The sequence below is a fragment of the Triticum dicoccoides genome, chromosome 1B (genome assembly GCF_002162155.2).
Source record: "Triticum dicoccoides isolate Atlit2015 ecotype Zavitan chromosome 1B, WEW_v2.0, whole genome shotgun sequence".
Classification (NCBI taxonomy): Eukaryota; Viridiplantae; Streptophyta; class Magnoliopsida; order Poales; family Poaceae; genus Triticum; species Triticum dicoccoides.
The window spans coordinates 431,897,002-431,903,760 of NC_041381.1; positions in this window are offsets into that span (position 1 = coordinate 431,897,002).

Below are 6,759 nucleotides of genomic sequence, written 5' to 3' on the forward strand. Positions count from 1 at the left end.
TTCAACTAAAGTTGGAGAGGCAGTCGCCCGCAAGCCATCTCTGTGCAAAGCACGTCGAGGGAACCGGTCTCGCGTAAGCGTACGCGTAAGGTTGGTCCGGGTCGTCTCGTCCAACAATACCGCTGAACCAAAATATGACATGCTGGTAGGCAGTATGACTTGTATCATCCACAACTCACTTGTGTTCTACTCGTGCATATAACATCAACATCATTAACCTAGGCTCTGATACCACTGTTGGGTTTCGTAGTAATTTCAAAATTTTCCTACGCGCACACAGGATCATGTGATGCATAGCAACGAGAGGAGAGTGTTGTCTACGTACCCAATGCAGACCGACTGCGGAAGCAATGACACGACGTAGAGGAAGTAGTCGTACGTCTTCACGATCCAACCGATCAAGCACCGAAACTACGGCACCTCCGAGTTCGAGCACACGTTCAGCTCGATGACGATCCCCGGACTCCGATCCAGCAAAGTGTCGGGGAAGAGTTTCGTCAGCACGACGGCGTGGTGACGATCTTGATGAACTACAGCAGCAGGGCTTCGCCTAAACTCCGCTACAGTATTATCGAGGAATATGGTGGCAGGGGGCACCGCACACGGCTAAGGAATCGATCACGTGGATCAACTTGTGTCAACTTGTGTGTTTAGAGGTGCCCCTGCCTCCGTATATAAAGGAGCCAAGGGGGGAGGAGGCGCCGGCCAGGAGGAGGTGGCGCAGGAGGAGTCCTACTCCTACCGGGAGTAGGACTCCCCCCCAATCCTATTCCAACTAGGATTCCCAAGGGGGAAAGAGGGAGAGGGGTGGCCGGCCACCTCTCCTAGTCCTACTAGGACTAGGGGAAGGGGGGAGGCGCGCAGCCCCCTTGGGCTGCCCCTTTCTCCTTTCCACTAAGGCCCATGATGGCCCATATGGCTCCCGGGGGGTTCCGGTAAAATCCCGATTTCACCCGGACGTAATTCTTCTGTGCAGCAATGAGGATAATCCTCAAGTTACGGACCCAGTCCGTGTAATTGCTACCATCATCTTTCAACTTTGCTTTCTCAAGGAACGCATTAAAATTTAACGGAACAACAGCACGAGCCATCTATCTACAATCAACATAAACAAGCAAGATACTATCAGGGACTAAGTTCATGATAAATTTTAAGTTCAATTAATCATATTATTAAAGAACTCCCACTTAGATAGACATCCCTCTAATCCTCTAAGTGATCACGTGATCCAAATCAACTAAACCATGTCCGATCATCACGTGAGATGGAGTAGTTTCATCGGTGAACATCATTATGTTGATCATATCTACTATATGATTCACGCTCGACCTTTCGGTCTCCGTGTTCCGAGGCCATATCTGCATATGCTAGGCTCGTCAAGTTTAACCTGAGTATTCCGCGTGCGCAACTGTTTTGCACCCGTTGTATTTGAACGTAGAGCCTATCACACCCGATCATCACGTGGTGTCTCAGCACGAAGAACTTTTGCAACGGTGCATACTCAGGGAGAACACTTCTTGATAATTTAGTGAGAGATCATCTTATAATGCTACCGTCAATCAAAGCAAGATAAGATGCATAAAAAGATAAACATCACATGCAATCAATATAAGTGATATGATATGGCCATCATTATCTTGTGCTTGTGATCTCCATCTCCGAAGCACCGTCATGATCACCATCATCACCGGCGCGACACCTTGATCTCCATCGTAGCATCGTTGTCGTCTCGCCAATCTTATGCTTCCACGACTATCACTACCGTTTAGTAATAAAGTAAAGCATTACATCGCGATTGCATTGCATACAATAAAGCGACAACCATATGGCTCCTGCCAGTTGCCGATAACTTGGTTACAAAACATGATCATCTCATACAATAAAATTCAGCATCATGCCTTGACCATATCACATCACAACATGCCCTGCAAAAACAAGTTAGACGTCCTCTACTTTGTTGTTTCATGTTTTACGTGGCTGCTACGGGCTTAAGTAAGAACCAATCTCACCTACGCATCAAAACCACAACGATAGTTTGTCAAATAGACTCCGTTTTAACCTTCGCAAGGACCGGGCGTAGCCATACTTGGTTCAACTAAAGTTGGAGAGGCAGTCGCCCGCAAGCCATCTCTGTGCAAAGCACGTCGAGGGAACCGGTCTCGCGTAAGCGTACGCGTAAGGTTGGTCCGGGTCGTCTCGTCCAACAATACCGCTGAACCAAAATATGACATGCTGGTAGGCAGTATGACTTGTATCGTCCACAACTCACTTGTGTTCTACTCGTGCATATAACATCAACATCATTAACCTAGGCTCGGATGCCACTGTAGGGTTTCGTAGTAATTTCAAAAAATTTCCTACGCGCACACAGGATCATGTGATGCATAGCAACGAGAGGAGAGTGTTGTCTACGTACCCAACGCAGACCGACTGCGGAAGCAATGACACGACATAGAGGAAGTAGTCGTACGTCTTCACGATCCAACCGATCAAGCACCGAAACTACGGCACCTCCGAGTTCGAGCACACGTTCAGCTCGATGACGATCCCCGGACTCCGATCCAGCAAAGTGTCGGGGAAGAGTTTCGTCAGCACGACGGCGTGGTGACGATCTTGATGAACTACAGCAGCAGGGCTTCGCCTAAACTCCGCTACAGTATTATCGAGGAATATGGTGGCAGGGGGCACCGCACACGGCTAAGGAATCGATCACGTGGATCAACTTGTGTCAACTTGTGTGTTTAGAGGTGCCCCTGACTCCGTATATAAAGGAGGAGAGGAGGGGAGGCTGGCCGGCCAAAGAGGGAGGCGCAGGAGAGTCCTACTCCCTCTGGGAGTAGGATTCCTCCCCCCAATCCTAGTCCAACTAGGATTCCTCGGAGGGGAAGGGAGAGAGGGGGGCCGGCCACCTTCTCCTAGTCCTAATAGGACTAGGGGAGGGGAAAGAGGCGCAGCCACCTTGGGCTGCCCCTTTCTCCTTTCCACTAAGGCCCATGATGGCCCATATGGCTCCCGGGGGGTTCCGGTAACCTCCCGGTAACCCGGTAAAATCCCGATTTCACCCGGAACACTTCCGATGTCCAAACATAGGCTCCCAATATATCAATCTTTACGTCTCGACCATTTCGAGACTCCTCGTCATGTCCGTGATCACATCAGGGACTCCGAACAACCTTCGGTACATCAAAATGCATAAACTCATAATATAACTGTCATCGTAACCTTAAGCGTGCGGACCCTACGGGTTCGAGAACAATGTAGACATGACCGAGACATGTCTCTGGTCAATAACCAATAGCGGGACCTGGATGCCCATATTGGCTCCTACATATTCTACGAAGATCTTTATCGGTCAGACCGCATAACAACATACGTTGTTCCCTTTGTCATCGGTATGTTACTTGCCCGAGATTCGATCGTCGGTATCCAATACCTAGTTCAATCTCGTTAACGGCAAGTCTCTTTACTCGTTCCGTAATACATCATCTCACAACTAACATATTAGTTGTAATGCTTGCAAGGCTTATGTGATGTGTATTACCGAGAGGGCCCAGAGATACCTCTCCGACAATCGGAGTGACAAAATCCTAATCTCGAAATACGCCAACCCAACATCGACCATTGGAGACACCTGTAGTACTCCTTTATAATCACCCATTTACGTTGTGACGTTTGGTAGTACCCAAAGTGTTCCTCCGGTAAACGGGAGTTGCATAATCTCATAGTCGTAGGAACATGTATAAGTCATGAAGAAAGCAATAGCAACATACTAAACGATCAGGTGCTAAGCTAATGGAATGGGTCATGTCAATCAGATCATTCTACTAATGATGTGACCTCGTTAATCAAATAACAACTCATTGTTCATGGTTAGGAAACATAACCATCTTTGATTAACGAGCTAGTCAAGTAGAGGCATACTAGTGACACTCTGTTTGTCTATGTATTCACACATGTATTATGTTTCCGGAAAATACAATTCTAGCATGAATAATAAACATTTATCATGATTATAAGGAAATAAATAATAACTTTATTATTGCCTCTAGGGCATATTTCCTTCAGCAATGTCGACCAAATCAAAAACAGCAAATCACACGCACCGCTTCAAATCAAAAACCGCACTGCAATGTCGACCAAGTAACTGCACACGGGTTTCACTATACTACTTTTTGCAATGATTCTTAAACCAGGCAGGTGATACGTGTTTTTGTTCTTGAGCCCGAGTGAGCTTCCAGAGAGTTCAAAACGTACCCCCACACACATAAAAAGTGCAGTGCATTGTGCCGTCGATGCGAATTGCAGCATGCCCGCCGAGGACCTGCACTACATTTCACAAACAAAAAGGAATCACACTGCAGCACCATGGGCAACCGATCCCAGGCGAACGACACTCGGCTCCCAGCGCCCTCGGGTGGTCGTCGGCGCCAACTTTTTTCACCATGGGAGCTCAATCGAGCCTCTTCCTGCTCAAAACAATACGGCGTTGCCGCTAACCATGGAAAAACAAAAAAGTGAGCGAGAGAAACTTAAAACAAAAACAACCTTTTTTGTTCGGAAAGGCACTTCCTTTTAAACTGCAGGCGAACAAAAGGAGAGAAGCTTCAGGTGAGGATGCCCGCACGCACGGACGAGCTGCACTGCACGCCAGGGCGAGCTGCACTGCACAGTCTGCACGCTAGAGCGAGCTGCACAGCACGCTGGTGGCACTGCACGCCAGGAAGGGTCACGGAACTGCATCGCATCGTGCGTCATACTTCACGCCATCGCTGGCCGAACTGCACGTGAGCCGCCGGGGATGGACATGCACTGGACCTCGCCGGAGGTAGTTTGCGGGGAGAGGAGGAAGAAGGAAAGGAGAGAAGGGACGACGTCTCGTAGGGGAGGGCAGAGAGCTCGACACAGCCATAAAGGAAGGAGCTGCAGGAGGATCCTGTCGTATCCGTCTCCAGGGAGGTGTGGGGGGAGAGAGGTGGAGGATCTTGCCGGATCCATAACCGACTAGCACAGGAAAGGGAGGTGTAGGAGGATCCAGCCGGTGAGCAGGCACGGGGGGGGGATGTGGAGGAGGATCCCGCCGGATCCGTCGTCGGGCAATCACAATAGGAGGGGGTGGAGGAGGGTCCTGTCGGATCCGTCGCCGGGCAGACACGAGAGGACGGAAATGGAGGTGGATCCTGCCGGATCCTTCGCCGGGCAGACACAGTAGGAGGGGGTGGAGGAGGATCCTGCCGGATCCATCGCCGGGCAGACCCAGAGGTGGGAGGTGGAGGAGATGGGGACGACCGCTGCGCCGCGGGATCCAGGGCGCCAGCGGGGCCATGGAAGGAAGAAGGCCGTGGGGCTGGTCCCGAGCGGCGGCGCCGGAGGAAGGAGATGGTGGGGTGGGTCCCGAGCGGCGGCGCCGGAGGAAGGAGGTGGTACGGCGGGCCCCAGGAGCTGGTGGGAGAGGAAGAAGGGAGGAAGGAGGCGGGCGCGTTAGTGTGGGGGTAGGGGCGGCGCTGGTGGTCACCATGGTAGCGCCGGTGGGAGGGAGCAGATGCAGTGGGGTTAGTGGGTTTGGTGGTTGGATCGGGGGTAGTGGGGTGCGGCTGCGTGATTAGTTTGTAGCTACGAGCCGTACGAGGTGTTATCAGAATAAGCGTTTTGGTGTGCATAATAAGGTCTTAAGAGGTGTTATCATAATAAGGTCTTAAGGGGTGTTATATATATATATATATATATATATATATATATATATATATATATATATATATATCCCCACCACATGATGCTTGCAAAAGAGAAAAACAAAAAGGAATAGAGGGGAACACTATTGACTCTTGCACGAAAAGTAAATACATAAAAATAAAATATAGGCCCTTCGTAGAGTGAATCAGAGGTTGTCATGCTCTTAAGGGCTCATTCGTCCAAAAGTTTTACATAGTTGAATTCAAAACAAATATTCATATGCGAGTTGTTTGATTTGTACACGAGCGAAGGAAAACGAGATTCATTTCATCATTAAAAAAAGACCTTGGTAAGTGCCACATTTACGGTATGAACATATGGCAATTCCGAACATTTTTTAGGACAAGTTTAGTGATATGTGGATGACAACTTTAGTTGTAAGCAAGATAATTTTTTTTCGGATGACAAGTTTCAGTTTTTATTGGATTTCTTTTTTTTCTTTTTGGACAGCAACTTTATTTAGTTTTAAAAAATTCAGGACCGGGGTGCTTCGTACCACACCTGTGTCACTTATCATTTGAAAAGATAAAAGAAAAACTAGATTAGCAGAGAGCCGGCAACCCAAATCGATCGGCACCGGCGCTGGTGAACCAGCGAGGTCCGGAGCCAATAATTGAGGAGGAGCAGACGATGGGATCGGAACGGCGCTGCTGGAATTCGAGTGCCCGATTAAAAAAAAGGGGAAAGGAAAGGAGACGGGCGGAGCCTCCGCCGATGGAAAGGAGACGGAGGAGGTTACACGGCGCACGGCCACGCGGCCACGCCGCGCGCGGGCGGGAGGGAGGGAGAGCGGTGGGTGGCTGGCCTGGCCCCGGCCCCCCGCACCGCAGCCTCGAGTGCCCACCACGGCACGGGCCGCACGACGCGGCGCCGTGCGGTGCGGTGCCTCTGCCCCCGCCCGTGCCGTGCCATTACCCACCCCTTACCGCCCGCCCACCCGCCGCCCCGCCCGCGACGCGACAAACCCCGCTCCAAGCAAAAACCACCACCGCATCTCGCACCGCACCGCCACGCCCCATGCGGCTGCCG